This window comes from Pristiophorus japonicus, chromosome 7 (assembly GCF_044704955.1).
Source record: "Pristiophorus japonicus isolate sPriJap1 chromosome 7, sPriJap1.hap1, whole genome shotgun sequence".
NCBI classification, from domain to species: Eukaryota; Metazoa; Chordata; class Chondrichthyes; family Pristiophoridae; genus Pristiophorus; species Pristiophorus japonicus.
The window spans coordinates 37,819,619-37,840,198 of NC_091983.1; the positions used below are offsets into that span (position 1 = coordinate 37,819,619).

The 20,580-nt window shown below is 45.0% G+C and overlaps 1 protein-coding gene across 1 annotated transcript in view; it reads right to left on the reverse strand.

Annotated features, from left to right (window-relative positions):
• LOC139266579 (CUB and sushi domain-containing protein 1-like) overlaps positions 1–20,580 on the reverse strand; it is a 3,131,815-nt gene that overhangs the window by 1,910,106 nt on the left and 1,201,129 nt on the right. The window lies entirely within an intron of this gene.

The window sequence follows — 20,580 nt, forward strand, 5'->3', positions numbered from 1 at the left end:
GGAGGTGGATGGGTCAGGTCCCCCACACACCTCCGTGGAGGTGGATGGGTCAAGCCACCCCACCCACCTCCTGATACTACAAAATGCCATAAGGTATACTGCAATCCCCTAAAGGATATCACTTCCTCAAAGTAATCAAAGGTTGCTCATGCAAGATCCTCCCCTTCTAAAGTTGTGGTGACTGCTGTTAGCTGGGTTGTTGTTTCACAGATAATCTTTCAGTTTACTCCTGATAATCAATTCCATTATTGAACATGAAACTGAACCAAGTCTGATGGGTCTATAGTTGCCTGTCTATATTTGGTCTTTGGATGCAGGCATCACATTAGCCTACTTGCAATCTCCTGGTACTTCTTCAGTGTCCATTGACTTCCTCAATGTTTATCAATGCATCACGAATCTCATCACTACTCTCCCTCAGTTTTCTGATGTATATGCCTTCTAAACCCCCAGGAATTATTTATTTTAAGCCATTTTTACTTTTCAAAGACTACCAACTCATTGATATTGAAGCCCTGAAGTTTACCTTGGCCCTCTTGTTTTTGTATCTTTCCTTGTGAATACTTATGAGGAAAGAAGCATTCAGAATATTTACCATTCCATGCGCACTCTCAGGGGTCAAGTTTCAGGCCGCGCCTAGAACGGCGCAGCCCCGCGAGCCACGCCTGATATCCGCGCTCAAAACCGCGCCTAAAACTTACCTTGGTATTCTCCCCCCTGCTGGAACGTTCCAGGCTCTCGGCGCAGTACAGCACAAGCTGTGGGCGGCGGAGCCAGGTCCCGGGGCTGAAAATAGTGCTGGGACCTTGGCACATGCGCGCTAGAGTGTGCGCGCAGGTGCAGTAGCTCCAGGCACCTGAGGCTGTGTGGGAGGGGCCCGAAGCACGCCACCCCTAGCCCTGGCCGAATGGACCTTCCTCCTCTTCAGCTCCTGCTCCGGCTTCTCCCCCCGCCCCCCCCCCCCCACCCACTGCCCCCGTTCAGCTCCCGCTCCCGGTCCGGCTCTCTCCCGCACACCCTTCCCCCCCCCCCGCCCCAGCTCGGCACTCTCCCCCTACCCTACCCCCGCAGCTCCCGCTCCCGGTCCGGCTCTCTCCACCCCTCCACCCAGCTCCCACTTACGGGCCGGCTCTCTTCCCCGCCCCCCTCCTCCACTCCCCCGCCCAGCTCCCGCTCCCGGTCTGGCTCTCTCCCCCCACAGCTCCCGCTCCCGGTCCCAGTCCGGCTCTCTTTCCCCCCCCGCCCCCGCCAGCTCCCGCTCCCGGTTCGGCTCTCTCCCGCACCCCCTCCCCACCCCGGTCCGGCTCGCTTTCCCCACCGCCGCCCCCTCCCAGCTCCTGCTCCGGCTCTCTCCCACCCCGCCCCCCCCCCACCTCCCCACTGCCGCCGCTTCCGGTCCGGCTCTCTCCCTCACCCCACCCCCTCCTTCAGCTCTCACTTCGCCCCGCTTCCCCCACCGCCTTCAGGTCCAGTCCGGTCTGCTCCCGCACCCCCACCCCGATGTCTTCGGTGGGGCCCGCCCGCCCGCCATCTTGCTGGGGACGGGCCCCGCCCGAAGTCTTCAGCCCGGCCATTCAGTCTTCCCCCCCTCCCTCTCCTCTCCCCTCCCTCCTCCCTCCTCCCTCCTCCCTCCTCCCTCCCCTCTCCCCCTCCCTCCCCCTCCTTCTCCTCTCCCTCTCCCTCCTTCCCCTCTCCCTCCTTCCCCTCTCTCCCCTCGCTCCCTCCCCTCTCCCCCTCCCTCCATCTCCTCTCCCCCTCTTCCTCCCCTCCTTCTCCTCTCCTCTCCCCCCCCCCACCTCTCCTCTTCCCCCCCCCCCCCACTCCCTCCCTCTCCTCTCCTCTCCTTCCCCCCGCTTCCCGAGAGAGACACTGATAGAGATTGAGAGACACACACACTGGGGGGGCCCCGTCCCAGCACACTGTTGGAGGGCTCCCAGTGCTGCAGTCGTTGAGTAGAAACTTAATAATTTATTTATTGATTTAAAAAAAAAAATTTATTTGTAATTTTTAAAAATTTTTTTGATTGATTTATTGGTTTATTTATTGATTTATTTATCATTTATTATTGATGATGGCTCTTTATTTGTAAAAGTGAAGTGTTTAATGTTTGTAAACCGCCCCCCCCCCACCCCCCCGCCATCTCTCGTTCCCTACGCCTGATTTCTAAGTGCAGGCAAGATTTTTCTGAGCATACAATACTCCATTCTAAGTTAGTTTGGAGTAAGTTTTCGCTGCCTAAACTTGCAAAACAGGCGTCAGTGGCCGGACACGCTCCCTTTTGAATAAAAAAATCTGTTCGAAAATGAAACTGTTCTAAACTCACTAGAACTGGAGCAAACTAAATGCCGAGAATTGCAATTTCTAAGCTACTCCATTCTAAACTAGTTGCTCAAAAAAAAATAGGAGCAACTCAGGCCGAAACTTGACCCCTCAGTTTCAAGCCATTTGCATCTTTTAATGTTCTCACCTTTTTTTCCTGACAGCCGTCATGCCACTGTAGGACCAAAACAAATTTCACAGTTACGTTTTTCCTTTGCAGTTATGCTTTATTCCGCCCTCGATCTGTTTTGCTTCCTCTGATTATGTTTCTATATGTTCCTGTGCTAACCAATTCCACTCCCTCCCAACCAAGGGCACAGAGACCAATTGTACTGTACCTACTCCAACCCCAGATGGGTTAGCTACCTCAGCACAGACTGGGGATCAAATGTGTGACCTTCCTGAAATGCATGGCTGAATTACTCAGTCAATTCAAAGTTCCAATGATGTCATTGGATAGCCTGTGTGTATGGTGGAACGACTCTGTCTATTTTAATTTGAAAGTAAGCAAAATTGCAGGTGGAGGGCCTGAGTAGTGCCACGGTGAATTGAAATTATTTATGTTGGAGCCATGTCTGGGATATCAGTCTCAGTAATTATGTGTTCTAACTCCTTCTCAGGTGCCTCTGAACTTTCAACTCAGTTAATTCAGATACAGGAAAGTGCAGATCGCCCATTGCCTCCTGGCATTGCTAAAATTGGTTCTCATATACCCTATGGCAGAATCATAAATATGGGAACCTGTTGAATGAACATCACTCTCTCACAATTCAAAGTGAACAATCCACAAGTGGCATTGCACCTTTGAGGAAATCACCCATTCACCATGACACCACCAAATGGACTGACTGCTAAAGAGTGGGAGGCAATCATCTCACCTTATTTGCTTTGTTTAACTATTCATCTGCAATCAAACCTCGTTCCTGACGAAGAAAAAAATCTGATGAAGAAAAAATCTTTCACAAAGAGGAAAAAAACCCTCTCAAAACCAATGTGCTTGTAAAGCAACAGTCTGTGGTGCACAAGCTCAGACAGTTTCCTCCGAAAATAAATTTTTTGACGAGATGCAGTGGCCAGAAAAGGACATTGAGTCCATGAATAAAGTCACTGGGTCAGAGGATGTGATGCTGATGATATGGCGACAGGCAGGAGGTAGCCTTGTACTTATAATGCCACAATTTAAGAACTCTGAGATCACCTTTACATTAACAGTGGCTGCATTTCATTTATTAAAAAGAGTAACTTTTATTCTAAATTAATTAAAGTTATATTGATAAATTGTCCATTTTGAGTTCCAGTTTGCCAAAACAACAACTATGATGGAATACTCATCACTCGCCTGATGGGTACAGTTGGAACAGCACGTAGTAAGCTCGACACCATCCAGAACAAAGTAGTCTCCTTGATCAGTGTCCCATCACTGAACTCAGTACCTACCCCCTCCAGCACAAGTGCACTGTGGCTGCAGTATGTACTGTTTACAAGATGTACTGCAGCAGCTCACCAAACTTACTGAGACAGCACCTGCCAGCCCTGCAGCCTCCACCAGGTCTGGAAAAGCAATATCATGGGGACACGATCATCCTGACTTGGAAACATACTGCTGGGAACAGTTCAAGAAAATAACAGCCCACCACCACCTTCTCAGGGCAACTAGGGATGGGCAATATATCTGTCCTTGGCGGCACCGCCCACATCCCAAGAACAATTTAAAGAGTCCTTAAACCTTTGGGGCTAAGAACATAAGAACATAAGAAATAGGAACAGGAGTAGGCCATATGGCCCCTCAAGCCTGCTCCGCCATTCAATAAGATCATGGCTGATCTGATCATGGACTCAGGTCCACATCCCCGCCTGCTCCCCGCAACCCCTTATCGTTTAAGAAACTGTCTATTTCTGTCTTAAATTTATTCAATGTCCCAGCTTCCACAGCTCTCTGAGGCAGCGAATTCCACAGATTTACAACCCTCAGAGAAGAAATTTCTCCTCATCTCTGTTTTAAATGGGCGGCCCCTTAGTCTAAAATCATGCCCTCGAGTTCTAGTCTCCCCCTTCAGTGGAAACATCCTCTCTGCAACCAACTTGTCAAGTCCCCTCATAATTTTATACATTTCGATAAGATCACCTCTCATTCTTCTGAATTCCAATGAGTAGAGGCCCAAACTACTCAACCTTTCCTCAAAAGTCAACCCCCTCATCCCCAGAATCAACCCAATGAACCTTCTCTGAACTGCCTCCAAAGCAAGTATATCCTTTCGTAAATATGGAAACCAAAACTGCACACAGTATTCCAGGTGTGGCCTCACCAATACCTTATATAGCTGTAGCAAGACTTCCCTGCTTTTATACTCCATCCCCTTTGCAATAAAGGCCAATATACCATTGGCCTTCCTGATCACTTGCTGTACCTGCATACTCTCCTTTTGTGTTCCATGCACAAGTACCCCCAGGTCCCGCTGTACTGTGGCACTTTGCAATCTTTCTCCAGTTAAATAAGAACTTGCTCCTTGATTTTTTTTCTGTCAAAATGCATGATCTCACACTTTCCGACATTATACTCCATTTGCCAAATGTTTGCCCACTCACTTAGCCTGTCTATGTCCTTTTGCAGAATGTTTATGTCCTGCTCACACGTTGCTTTTCCTCCCATCATCATCATAGGCAGTCCCTCCGAATCGAGGAAGACTTTACCAGGGAGGCTTTGAGGGTGTTCTTGTAACGTTTCCGCTGCCCACCTTTGGCTCGTTTGCCATGAAGTAGCTCCGCATAAAGCATTTGTTTACATCTGGCATGCGAACTATGTAGCCTGCCCAGCGAAGCTGATCGAGTGTGGTCAGTGCTTCAATACTGGGGATGTTAGCCTGGATGAGGACACTGATGTTGGTGCGCCTGTCCTCCCAGGGGATTTGCAGGATCTTGCGGAGACATCGTTGGTGATATATCTCCAGCGATTTGAGGTGCCTTCTATACATCGTCCATGCCTCTGATCCATATAGGAGGGCGGGTATTACTATAGCTCTATAGACCATGAGCTTGGTGGTAGATTTGAGGGCCTGGTCTTCAAACACTCTTTTCCTCAGACGGCTGAAGGCTGCACTGGCGGCGATGCTGAATCTCCGTATCAATGTCTGCCTTTGTTGATAAGAGGCTCCCGAGATATGGGAAATGGTCCATGTTCTCAAGGGCCACGTCGTGAATCTTGATGATTGGAGGGCAGTGCTGCGCAGCGGTGACAGGCTGGTGGAGGACCTTTGTCTTACGGATGTTAAGCATAAGGCCCGTGCATTGATATGCCTCAGTGAATACATTGACTATATCCTGGAGTTCAGCCTCAGAATGTGCGCAGACGCAGGCGTCGTCCGCGTACTGCAGCTCAGCGACAGAGGTTGGGGTGATCTTGGACCTGGCCTGGAGGCGACGTAGGCTAAACAGTTTCCCACTGGTTCTGTAGTTTAGTTCCACTCCAGAGAGGAGCTTGTTGACTGTGAGGTGGAGCATAGCTTCAGCAAACTTGTCTACGTTACACTCAGTCCCTTCTTCCAAGTTAATATAGATTGTAAATAGTTGGGATCCCAGCACTGATCCCTGCGGCACCCAACTAGTTACTCATTGCCAACCAGAGAATGAACCATTTATCCTGACTCTCCGTTCTCTGTTAGTTAGCCAATCCTCTATCCATGCTAATATATTACCCCCAACCCCATGAACTTTTATCTTGTGCAGTAACCTTTTATTTGGCAAATGTCAAATGTCTTCTGGAAGTCAAAATACACCACATCCACTGGTTTCCCCTTTATCCACCCTGTTACATCCTCAAAGAACACCAGCAAATTTGTCAAACATGACTTCCCCGACATAAATCCATGCTGACTCTGCCTGACCAAATTTTGCTTTTCTAAATGTCCTGCTTCTTTAATAATGGACTCCAACATTTTCCCAACCATAGATGTTAGGCTAACTGGTCTATAGTTTCCTGATTTTTGTCTTTCTCCTTTTTTAAATAGGGGCGTTACATTTGCAGTTTTCCAATCTGCTGGGACCTCCCCAGAATCCAGGGAATTTCGGTAAATTACAATCAATGCATCCACAATCCCTGCTGCTACTTCTCTTAAGACCCTAGGATGCAAGCCATCAGGTCCAGGGAATTTATCTTACTGAGTACAACCTCCTTAGTGATTGTGATTGTGGTGTTACATCACACCACCACCACCCCCCCCCCCCCCCCCCGCCATAGCCCCTTGGCTATCCACTGTCAGAATATTGTTAGTGTCCTCGACCGTAAAGACTGATACAAAATATTTGTTCAGAGTTTTGCTATCTCCATGTTCCCCATTACTAATTCCCCGGTCTTGTCCTCTAAGGGACCAGCATTTACTTTAGCCACTTTTTTCCTTTTTATATACCTCTTGAAACTCTTGCTATCTGTTTTTATATTTTGTGCTAGTTTACTTTTATAATCTATCTTCCATTTCTTAATCATTTTTTTCGTCGTTCTTTGCTGGCTTTTAAAAGCTTCCCAGTCTTCTGTCCTCCCACTAGTTTTGGCCACTTTGTATGCGCGTGTTTTTAATTGGATACCGTCCTTTATTTCTTTAGTTAGCCATGGGTGGCTATCTTTTCTCTTACACCCTTTCCTCCTCACTGGAATAGATTTTTCTTGAGAGTTGTGAAATATCTCCTTAAATGTCCACCACTGTTCATCAACTGTCCTACACTTTAATCTATTTTCCCAGTCCACTTTACTCAACTCTGCCCTTATACCTTCATAGGCTCCTTTACTTAAGCTTAGTACACTGGTTAGAGATCCAACTTTCTCACCCTCCATCTGAATTTGAAATTCAACCATGCTATGATCACTCATTCCGAGGGGATCCTTTGCTAGGAGATTGTTTATTAATCCTGTCTGAAGTCAGAGCAAAAAAATAAGTTATAAGTCCCTCTATCTGTGTTGAGTTATACTCCCTTTATATTACAGAACCACTTCAAGTGGAAGTGGCAACATAAAATCTTTCAGACATAGTTATTTTAAGGCTGCAGTCATCATTCTCATTCGAGCTGAAGGCTCAAGATGGTGCATACTTTGTTTTACAACACTCTCACCAAAGTCAGGGACACAAATGGTTCTAGTGCTGTAATGCAAAGAATACATTAGCTGATCTGCAAAAGCGTGATGGGTACACTACAGTTGGATTAAGTATCACGAAGCAAAGTAAAGTGGGGAAGCTCGAATTCTATCCCTAATTGCGAGTCGCCAACCCCTGATTCTCCAGCTCTTGATTATCTAGAATGTTTCCCATTGTTCAATTGCCTGCCAACACTCACTGTCTACATTCTCATCTGAAGAAAGTCACTTGGCTGTAACACTGGAAGGCTTCCAGGGGTCATATTGCACAATGCAGCATAAGGCACTGCAGTCAGAAAAGGAGGGAGGAAGTTCAAAAATAATTTGCCTTGTCCAAAAATAGTGAATGGCCTTAATAAAATGCATTTAGGAAATTAATTTTTATTACCATTAAATGTGAGCCTGCAACATCAAACTGCCCATGATTCAGCAATAGTGTCACCACCTTACCGATAGCGCCTGAGTATTTGTACACCATAGTTGTACTCAGGTTCTCGCCTTGTAGCATTTCGACAACTATATATCATCATATTTAAAACCTTATTACAGTTGTGCAGATACTAAGCAAGGCCAGTCATGGGATAACATCAAATCTGTGTACTGGCTTCCCCAACTATCTGGAGAGATATAGGTCGGAACAAGGGCTGACTGGAGCATATACCAGGAAGTGATACCTGCACTCCTATATGGCTCAGAGACGTGGACAATATATCGCAGACACCTCAAGTTGCTGGAAGGTACCACCAGCGCTGCCTCCGCAAGATCCTGCAAATCCACTGGGCGGATAGACGCACCAAAGTCAGTGTCCTCGCCGAGGCCAACATCCCCAGCATCGAAGTGCTGACCACACTGGACCAGCTCCATTGGGCAGGCCACATCATCCGCATGCCTAACACAAGACTCCCTAAGCAAGTGCTCTCCTCAGACTTCTACACGGCAAGCAAGCCCCAGGTGGGCAGAGGAAATGCTTCAAGGACACGCTCAAAGCCTCCTTGATAAAGTACAACATCCCCACCGGCACCTGGGAATCCCTGGCCCAAGACTGCCCAAAGTGGAGGAAGAACATCTGGGAGGGTGCTGAGCACCTCGAGTTTCGTCGCCGAGAGCACGCAGAAACCAAGCGCCCCACCCGCCCTTTCCTTCAACCACTATCTGCCCTACCTGTGACAGAGACTGTAATTCCTGCATTGGACTGTACAGTCACCTGAGAACTCACTTTTAGAGTGGAAGCAAGTTTTCCTCAATTTTCAGTGACTGTCTATGATGATGATACCCAGGAAGAGCTTTACTGTGATTCTAGAGATAAGAAATCTACAGCACAGAAGGGTTACATTTATGTGCTCACTTGAGCGATTTCTGTTACAAAGTTCAATCTTTCAGACTCATTCAAACATGAAATATGTCATGAAAATGAAGACTGCAATTATACTGCAGCTAGTGTTTGGGCATTTATATCTGCCAGATTTGCTGTTTGATTGGCAGATTCTTGTCGTCGTGCATAGTAACATGCTCTTGACTGGTACCCAGGTGCCTTGATACCAAAGCACATAGGTACAGTTCTCCCATAGCAGCAAATTTTTGATATCATGGGAGAATAATAGGAGTGTCGGCTTAATCCCAACATTAAAAGCATTCCATTCTTGGTTTTAAAAGTTTCCAGGGCTTCAACGGACCTTTTTGCCTCCTTTCTTTCTCCTCCTTTGCCTTTCTCTGCCTTGGTCCAATTAGCTCTCTTTCTCGAAGCCTGGTTAACTTGAAGACACTTGGTATTGACTATCCCCACAGAACAACCAGTTATTTAAAAAATACATAGTTATTGGAGGACTGAAATGGTTCACATATAGCATTCAACACAAACCTGTATAAAAGTTACTTTGATGATCCAAAGAACATAATGCCAATGGTTACCTATTCAGTCTGGTATTAAGTATCTTGTGCTGGATGGATCACTACGATCTTCAGAAATGAACTAAAGACACGAGTCCAGCTGCTGCTTGTGTTCATGCTTCCACAAAACAAGGTTAGATTTGATAAAGGGCAGATATGGAACTGCAGGCCTGTGAGTATAGGCAGAATAGTTACAAGAATTGAAATGTGACTAGTCAGTGCAGAATTCTGTAGATGCAGTCATCTCCAAGTCATAATGATACTGAGAAGAGGCAGATCCAAAACCGGTCTGAATTAAACCTTGTGCATTGTCTTAATAACTTCTGTACAGGTGATTGCTGATGGCTACTTAAGAACCAATTTCAGTCTATATCTTGGCTTTAGTCATTTCCAATATTATCTGAATAAGTGCACTGAAACCTTCCCAGTTCAAATTCATTCTATCAAATTTCTACTTTTGGACATCAAGGAACTGAGTAGGAAGTACAGGTGATAATGGCTCATTTGTAAAGTAGGAGAATGAAACGGATACAAGAGTGATAAGCAATCATTTCCCGACAGGGTGCAGACAATTTGAATCAGCCTTCAACAAGGATAATCAGCTATTTATATCACACATTTATAAAGATCCTTGGTTATCACGGTTTATAATGAATACCATGATTCATTGAGAAGAAGAGTGTTGAGGATTATTTTTGGGAATCCAAGACTCACAAAGCTGAATTCTTTCAATCAAGAAAAGAAGATTAAAGAATCTGTAAAATGCATGGATTATGTAAATGCAAGCAGGTTATTTAACTCGGGCTAAGAGCACCGGGCACGTGCAAAATTAGCAATCCTGAAGTGAGACTGGAAGTTACAGTAGTGCTGGAGTTGTGCAATTGACTCCCAGCAAAAACAGTTAAGATATCTTTTGGGCCATCCTGGAGGCAAAGATCTCATACAGAAAGAGTGACCCATAGTAAGATTCAGTGACAGGGAAGAGGTTGTGCGAGTTTGATCTGAGCCATGAGTGAGTGAGAGATATTGGAAGGAGTCTATTGAGAAGAACTCATTCATTTTATATACTTTGGAACCTTGGTACACTGTTATATTTAGCTAACAGACTTCTGGAGGGAAAGTTAAAAACACCCGTCTACATTATCTGTCAGCTTGGCTTAGTTGGTAGCAATCACGAGTCAGAAGGTTACGGATTCAAGTCCCATTCTAGGATTTGCGCACATAATCTAGGATGATACTTCAGCGCTGTGTTGAGGGAGTGCTGCATTGCCTGAGGTGTTTACTTTTGTATGATGCATTAAATGAGACCTCATCTGCTTGTTGAGGCAGACAGAAAAGATCCCACAGCATTATTCATTGCTGATGATCAGGGAGCTCTGCTGGTATCCTAGACACCATTCATCTCTCAACCAATATAGCCAAAAATAGATGAGCTAATTTGCTGTTTGTGGGGCCTTACTGTGTATGAATTAGATGCTGTATTTGTCTACACAACAGTGACTGCACTTCAGTAATTCATTGGCTGTGAAGTGCTTCAGGGTGTCATGAGAACATGAAAGACTTTAAATTCAAGTTCTTTCCTTAATTTCACTATTGTGCACTGCAGCCCATCCTTGGTACAACAAAAAATTACACTTAATCAGAGTTGTTTGTTCAAGGTTTTTTTTTTAAAAAGAGTTAAACTACAAATATGGAATTACTTGCATTTCTGAAATTGGTAACTTTTAAAACAAGTAAATAAATAAAGATATTTGTCCTAATCTGATAATATCTCGGCTCTCCTGCAGATTCTTTTTCTCCCAATTGTTCTTTTAACAATGTCAGAGTTGAACCTTCTTCTCTGCTAAGGTAAGTTCCTCAGAGTTACCAGAGCTCAAGGACTTCATGTAATACATAACCTCTCCTTGATTTCCCTCTGGACGTTGTTAAACTATTTGCTGCAGGACCTCCTCAGCTCTCTTGAGCTCACAGACAGTTATCAAAACATGTTACCCCTGCTTTAGTTCACCGTCTGGGTATGGGAACGGTGGATTGATGTTTCGTTTTGGACACTTGTTTCTTGTGCTTGGGGACTTGTTAACTTTTTCAGTCAGAAAATACATCTTACAATTCTTGGAACACTCTTTGCATTGGTTGATAGCATGTATTAGACTGACTGTCTCATCCCTTGTTGCTTTTCTTTTGGCACATGCAGTAAAGCCCAATTACACACAGCCATTGGTGTCATTTATACATATTTCCGATTTGATTGCTGTGAATCTCAATGTTTATGAAATGGGGGTGGAAGGGAAGAGAGACAGTTACTTTGTACATTGGTGCTAATGGCATTGAGTTTGTACCTGAATTAGAAGCACCAGAAATGAAGAAAATGGAACGAAAGCTCTGGTTAGACCGCATCTGGAGTACTGTGTACAGTTCTGGGCACCGCAGTATGGAAAGGATATATTGGCCTTGGAAGTAGTGCAATGCAGATACACCAGAATATTACCAGGACTCCAGGGGTTAAATTATGAGCTGAGATTACATAAACTAGGCTTATATTCCCTGGAATATAAAAGGTTAAGGGCTGATTTGATTGCAGTTGTTAGGATTTTGAAAAGAATTGATAGGATAGATAAAGAGAAACCTTTTCTGCTGGTGGGACAGTTGAGGACAAGGATACAGAACCTTAAAACAGAGCCAAGCCATTCAACAACAAAGTATTTAGATAGCGCCTTTAAACTATAAAACATCTGAAGGTGCTCCACAGGAGCGTTATAAAACAACGTTTGACACCGAGCCACATGAGAGCTTAGGGCCTTGGCAACTGAAGGCATAACCACCAATGGCAGAGTGATTAAAATCGGGGATGTTGAAGAGGCCAGAATTAAAGGAGCACAGATATCTTGGCGGGATGTAGGGCTGGAATACATTAGAGAGATGGGGAAGGGCAAGGCCATGAAGAGATTTGAAAACAAGGATGAGAATTTAAAAATCGGGATGTTGCTTAACCGATAACCAATGTAGGTCGACGAGCACAGAGGTGATGGGTGAACAGGACTTGGTGCGAGTTAGGATACGGGCAGCAGAAATTTGAATGACCTCAAGCTTAGAGAGGGTAGAATATAGGAAGCCGGCCAGGAGTGCATTGGAATAGTCAAGTCTAGAGGTAACAAAGGCATGGATGAATGTTTCAGCAGCAGATGAGTTGAGACAGGGGTGGAGTCAAGCGATGTTCCAGAGATGGAATTAGATGGTTTTAGTGATGGTGTGGATATGTGGTCATAAAATTTTCTTGGGGTCAAATATGTCATGAAGGTTGCAGTCTAGTTCAGCCTTTGACAGTGGCCATGGCTAGGGACTCAGTCTGGTGAACCTTCGCTGCACTCCCTCAATAGTAAGAATGTCCTTCCTCAAGTTAGGAGACCAAAACTGTACACAATACTCCAGGTATGGCCTCACCAGGCCCTGTACAACTGTAGTAACACCTCCCTGCCCCTGTACTCAAATCCCCTTGCAATGAAAGCCAACATGCCATTTGCTTTCTTAACCGCCTGCTGTACCTGCATGCGAACCTTCAATGACTGATGTACCAAGACACCCAGGTCTCGTTGCACCTCCCCTTTTCCTAATCTGTCACCATTCAGATAATAGTCTGTCTCACTGTTTTTGCCACCAAAGTGGATAACCTCACATTTATCCACATTATACTTCATCTGCCATGCATTTGCCCACTCACCGAACCTATCCAAGTCACTCTGCAGCCACATCGCATCCTCCTCGCAGCTCAAACTGCCACCCAACTTAGTGTCATCTGCAAATTTGGAGATACTACATTTAATCCCCTCGTCTAAATCATTCATGTACAATGTAAACAGCTGGGGCCCCAGCACAGAACCTTGCGGTACCCCACTAGTCACTGCCTGCCATTCTGAAAAGTACCCATTTACTCCTACTCTTTGCTTTCTGTCTGCCAACCAGTTCTCAATCCACGTCAGCACACTACCCCCAATCCCATGTGCTTTAACTTTGCACATTAATCTCTTGTGTGGGAGCTTGTCGAAAGCCTTCTGAAAGTCCAAATACACCACATCAACTGGTTCTCCCTTGTCCACTCTACTGGAAACATCCTCAAAAAATTCCAGAAGATTTATCAAGCATGATTTCCTTTTCAAAAATCCATGCTGACTTGGACCTATCATGTCACCTCTTTCCAAATGCGCTGCTATGACATCCTTAATAATTGATTCTATCATTTTAACCACTACCGATGTCAGGCTGACCGGTCTATAATTCCCTGTTTTCTCTCTCCCTCCTTTTTTAAAAAGTGGGGTTACATTGGCTACCCTCCACTCCATAGGAACTGATCCAGAGTCTATGGAATGTTGGAAAATGACTGTCAATGCATCTGCTATTTCCAAGGCCACCTCCTTAAGTACTCTGGGATGCAGACCATCAGGCTCTGGGGATTTATCGGCCTTCAATCCCATCAATTTCCCCAACACAATTTCCCGACTAATCAGGATTTCCCTCAGTTCCTCCTTCTTACTCGACCCTCTGACCCCTTTTATATCCAGAAGGTTGTTTGTGTCCTCCTTAGTGAATACTGAACCAAAGTACTTGTTCAATTGGTCTGCCATTTCTTTGTTCCCCGTTATGACTTCCCCTGATTCTGGCTGCAGGGGACCTATGTTTGCCTTTACTAACCTTTTTCTCTTTACATATCTATAGAACCTTTGCAGTCCGTTTTAATGTTCCCTGCAAGCTTCCTCTTGTACTCTATTTTCCCTGCCCTAATCAAACCCTTTGTCCTCCTCTGCTGAGTTCTAAATTTCTCCCAGTCCCCAGGTTCGCTGCTATTTCTGGCCAATTTGTATACCACTTCCTTGGCTTTAATACTATCCCTGATTTCCCTTGATAGCCACGGTTGAGCCACCTTCCCTTTTTTATTTTTACGCCAGACAGAGATGAACAATTGTTGTAGTTCACCCATGCGGTCTCTAAATGTCTGCCATTGCCCATCCACTGTCAATCCCTTAAGTATCATTCGCCAATCTATTCTAGCCAATTCACGCCTCATACCTTCAAAGTTATGCTTCTTTAAGTTCTGGACCATGGCCTCTGAATTAACTGTTTCATTTTCCATCCTGATGTAGAATTCCACCATATTATGGTCACTCTTCCCCAAGGGGCCTCGCACAACGAGATTGCTAATTAATCCTCTCTCATTACACAACACCCAGTCTAAGATGGCCTCCCCCCTAGTTGGTTCCTCAACATATTGGTCTAGAAAACCATCCCTTATGCACTCCAGGAAATTTTCCTCCACCGTATTGCTTCCAGTTTGGTTAGCCCAATCTATATGCATATTAAAGTCACCCATGATAACTGCTGCACCTTTATCGCATGCACCCCTAATTTCCTGTTTGATGCCCTCCCCAACATCACTACTACTGTTTGGAGGTCTATACACAACTCCCACTAACGTTTTTTTGCCCTTTGGTGTTCTGCAGCTCTACCCATATACATTCCACTTCATCCAAGCTAATGTCCTTCCGAACTATTGCATTAATCTCCTCTTTAACCAGCAATGCTACCCCACCTCCTTTTCCTTTTATTCTATCCTTCCTGAATGTTGAATACCCTTGGATGTTGAGTTCCCAGCCCTGATCATACTGGAGCCATGTCTCTGTAATCCCAATCACATCATATCTGTTAACATCTATTTGCACAGTTAATTCATCCACCTTATTACGGATACTCCTTGCATTAAGACACAAAGCCTTCATTTTTCCTGGGCAGTAAATAACTACCGAGGTTTCTGTATATGAGTTCACTTTAAATCTGAGATCAGTAGATTTTTGTTAGCCAAGAGATATGGAGCCAAAGCGGGTGGAAGGAGATGGGATACAGATCAGCCACAAGATCATTAAATGGGAGAACAGCATTAAGGGTCCTATGTAGCCCAAACTGTGTAACATTATTTTGGAGGAAGGAAGAGCTTTATTCTTTTCTATTCATATAATAAAATTATCTTTTCTATCAAACGTGAATTACCATCAAGAGCTTTTAGTTTGCAAGTCTGACATTTCTGAACAATGAGAAAATAATTCAGAGTCAGATTAACTTTTTTTTGCAATAATTGTCTTCCACACTTTCCAAGTTGAAATCTTCAAATGCAACAATTCACATGAGAATTGACCACTGACTGTTTGCCAAAGTATTAATTTTCAAAACTGCAAAAGAGCCACGTGCTCTCTGTTGCTTTTATTTCATTGAACTGCTTGATTCTAATAATATCTTAGTGCTAAACCAATGTTTCCTCTATTGTTAAATACCACACACCTAAAACAGCACAAAGAGAAGCTAACTGTCTACTCCACTATTAGGAATTATTCAAAGCAGAATGGGAGGTGCTAACAAGTTTGATATTGCAAGTTCATCCTTATGTTTAAAGATGACGATGGAACAGAAGATACATTGGAGAAGAAACTCAATTTCGTTTCCCTCGTTTTTCAGGTGTTAAATGAGTGAAAAACCGACCAAAATTGGGCCAGAATCTCCCGCATTCAGTCTGCACCAAAAGTTTGGTGGCCGCCATATTGGATCAGGTGACTTTTAGTCCCCCAGGGTGCCCCTCTGAAACAGGTGCTGGTCAGAATGTTTATGTAACCAGTGTTCCTACACTGGTTGTCATTCCCCTATTGCAAAATTGGAGTACAAATGGACAGAGCTTGCACCAAATATGTTTACCTATCTCTACTTAAGGAAAGGTAACTTCGACGATATAAGGTGTGAATTGGCTTGAATAGACTGGCAAAGGACACTTAAAGGGTTGACAGTAGACAAGCAATGGCAAACATTTAAAGATCACAGGGATGAACTTCAGCAATTGTACATCCCTGTCTGGAGTAAAAATAAAACTGGGAAGGTGGCTCAACCATGGCTAACAAGGGAAATTAAGGATCGTATTAAAACCAAGGAAGAAGCATATAAATTGGCTCAAAAAAGCAACAAACCTGAGGACTGGAAGAAATTTAGAATTCAACAGAGGAGGACTAAGGGTTTAATTAAGAAGGGGAAAATAGAGTATGAGAGGAAGCTTGCAGGGAACATAAAAACTGACTGCAAAAGCTTCGATAAATATGTGAAGAGAAAAAGATTAGTAAAGACAAACGTAGGTCCCTTGCAGTCGGATTCAGGTGAATTTATAATGGGGAATAAAGAAATGGCAGACCAATTGAACCAATACTTCAGTTCTGTCTTCACAAAGGAAGATACAAATAACCTTCCGAATGTACTAGGGGACAGTGGGTCTAGTGAGAATGAGGAACTGAAAGATATACTTATTAGGTGGGAAATGGTGTTAGGGAAATTGATAGGGCTAAAGGCCGATAAATCCCCGCGTCCTGATAGTCTGCATCCCAGAGTACTTAAGGAAGTGGCCCTAGAAATAGTGGTGATCATTTTCCAACAAACTATCGATTCTGGATCAGTTCCTATGGACTGGAAGGTAGCTAATGTAACGCCACTTTTTAAAAGAGGGAGAGAGAAAGCGGGTAATTATAGACCGGTTAGCCTGACAGCAGTAGTGGGGAATATGTTGGAATCAATCATTAAGGATGAAATAGCAGCCCATTTGGAAAGCAGTGACAGGATCGGACTGAGTCAGCATGGATTTATGGACAAGGGAGAACCAGTGGATGTGGTGTATTTGGACTTTCAAAAGGCTTTTGACAAGGTCCCGCACAAGAGATTGGTGTACAAAATCAAAGCGCATGGTATTGGGGGTAATGTACTGACATGGATAGAGAACTGGTTGGCAGACAGGAAGCAGAGAGTCGGGCTAAACGGGTCCTTTTCAGAATGGCAGACAGTGACTAGTGGGGTGCCGCAGGGCTCAGTGCTGGGACCCCAGCTCTTTACAATATACATTAACGATTTGGATGAAGGAATAGAGTGTAATATCTCCAAGTTTGCAGCTGACAGTAAACTGGGTTGCGTTGTGAGCTATGAGGAGGACGCTCAGAGGCTGCAGGGTGACTTGGACAGATTAGGTGAGTGGGCAAATACATGGCAGATGCAGTATAATGTGGATAAATGTGAGGTTATCCTTTTTGGGGGCAAAAACACGAAGGCAGAATATTATCTGACTGGCGGCAGACTCGAAAAAGGGGAGGTGTAACAAGACCTGGGTGTCATGGTTCATCAGTCACTGAAAGTGGGCATGTAGGTACAGCAGGCGGTAAAGAAGGCAAATGGTATGTTGGCCTTCATAGCTAGGGGATTTGAATATAGGAAAGTTGTACAGGGTCTCACCTGGAGGTCTTACTGCAGTTGTACAGAGCCTTAGTGAGGCCTCACCTGGAATATTGTGTTCAGTTTTGGTCTCCTAGTCTGAGGAAGGACGTTCTTGCTATTGAGGGAGTGCAGCGAAGGTTCACCAGACTGATTCCAGGGATGGCTGGGCTGTCATATGAGGAGAGACTGAATCAACTGGGCCTTTATTCACTGGCGTTTAGAAGGATGAGAGGGGATCTCATAGAAACATATAAGATTATGACGGGACTGGACAGGTTAGATGTGGGAAGAATGTTCTCGATGTTGGGGAAGTCCAGAACCAGGGGACACAGTCTTAGGATAAGGGGTAGGCCATTTAGAACAGAGATGAGGAGAAACTTCTTCACTCAGAGAGTTGTTGACCTGTGGAATTCCCTGCAGCAGAGAGTTGTTGATGCCAGTTCATTGGATATATTCAAGAGGGAGTTAGATATGGCCCTTATGGTTAAGGGGATCAAGGGGTATGGAGAGAAAGCAGGAAAGGGGTACTGAAGGAATGATCAGCCATGATCTTATTGAATGGCGGTGCAGGCTCGAAGGGCCGAATGGCCTAGTCCTGCACCTATTTTCTATGTTTCTATGTACCAGGTCATAAGCAGACTTATCCGTAGTCCTTAATGTTCTTGATCAATTATCCATACAATAGAGTGTATTGAAAGGTATACCAGTCTAATTTGACCAACGGGCCAGTTCGATGACACAGTTTTCATCCATGCATAGTGTTTTTGACTGCATGTCAAAGCTAACTCCAGTATAAATCGAGAGTGAATTGACCAGATTGAATTTGACAAGCAGTAAGTTACCACCTTGAGCAGTTCTGTGCCAGCTGCAACCAAGACATGTCTGAAGGTATGGCACAGATGAATGGTAATGTTAGTGACGCAGAACACACACACACAATGAATGTAGATTGGAATTTAGCTTGACTCAGACTAATGGCAACAGCTGCAATATATGTTTTGTTTTCAGATACAATGAGAAGATTAAACATTAATTAAATACAAACACCTCCATATTCTATGAGCAGCATCTACAAACTATGGGTATAAACATAGAATCCTGTAAATTGTACAAAAGCTTCCCTCCCAGACCCAGAAATGATGACAAAAAATTAGACTCCAATTTTTTGATTCCAATAAAATCTGTACTATTGCTGGGACATAGTCTATTTTCTACTTTTCCTGATTTATGAATCAATTTCCCTTTAGAATCATAGAAATTTATGGCACAGAAGTAAGCCATTCGACCCATGCACTGCACCCATCCACCGCCTTTCACTTTTAAGTCAGGTGCTGGTCACATTGTGAGTTTGCAGATCAATTGTATAAATATAGGCACGGCTGTCCCAAATGCACCAAAAATGACATGACGGCAATTTTGTGAAGTCACATTTGGTTACCCTGAACTTGTGGCCATTAACACTACACAATGTCCATAAAAACTATCTCCTTTAGTTTCACTTGGTCCCTTCTCAGGTTCTTCTCTCCTGTCTCCTCCTCTTCCTGTCACCCAGTCATTTCTCACCTCTTGGGTACTTTGCCGAGCACCCATTGCCCCCATAATCTTTACCCCAACCCAAGACATGTCTGAAGTTATGATGCAGACAAATCTCTCCTGTCACCATCATATCCATCATCATAGGCAGTCGCTTGAAGTCGAGGACAACTTGCTTCCACTCTAAAAGTGAGTTCTCAGGTGGCTGTACAGTCCAATTTCAGTCTCTGTCACAGGTGGAGCAAGGGTGGGTGGGGAGCCTGGTTTGCCGCAGGCTCCTTCCGCTGTCTGTGTTTGATTTCTGCATGCTCTCGGCAACAAGACTTGAGACTTGAGGTGCTCAGCACCCTCCCAGATGCTCCTCCTCCACTTTGGGTGGTCTTGGGCCAGGGATTCCCAGGTATCGGTGGGGGATGGTACACTTTATGAAGGAGGCTTTGAGGGTGTCCTTGAAATATTTCCTCTGTCCACCTGGGGCTCGCTTGCCGTGTTGGAGTTCTGAGTAGAGCGCTTGCTTAGGGAGTCTCGTGTCAGGTATGCGGACAAGATGGCCCGCCCAACAGAACTGGTTGAGTGTGGTCAGTGATTCGCCGCTGGGGATGTTGGCCTGAGTGGGAAAACTGACGTTGGTGCTTCTATCCTCCCAGTGGATTTGCAGGATCTTGCAGAGGCAGCACTGGTGATACTTCTTCAGTGCTTTGAGGTGTCTGCTGTATATAGTCCATGTCTCTGAGTCATATCGGAGGCTAGGTATTACTACTACCCTTTAGACCATAAGCTTGGTGCCAGATTTAAGGCACTGCAAGGACGTGTGCATCACCCACCCTCATGGCAGGAACCGACGACTGCTGGGCGGAGATTAACTCCGTCATTAACATAGATTTAGCCCCAAAGCAGTGACGGCAACAGAAACAATGCCGCAGGAATATCAATGCCGGGGCTCTGAAAGACCCTGTTAAGAAAGCCCTCTACAGCCAGCCCCATCATTACCAACCTGGCAACCCCCGATGATCCCGAGATGCAGAGTGCCCACAGCGCCTGGTCTGCCCTCAAGGCCTCCATAACCAGTGACGCTTGGTCACTCAACCAGGAAACACCAAGAATAGTTTGACAAGAACGACCAGGAGATCCAGAAGCTAATAAGCCGCAAGTGCAAGGCATTTCTGAACTTAAAGCAGCAACCCAACTCGGGAGCAGCAAAGCAGCTCTACAGGCAGCTGAAGGCCGAGGTCCGTGAGCTAAAGAATAGATGGTGGGTGGAGCAAGCACAGGATATCCAGCAGCTGGCCGACAGCCATGACGTGCAAGGATTTTTCAGCACAGTCAAGGCTACCTACATCCCAAGCACCCAAGGCCCCACCCCACTGCTGGCCAAGAACGGAGAGGCATTCATCACAAGCTTCAATGACCACCATCACCAACCCCTTGAATAAGCTCAC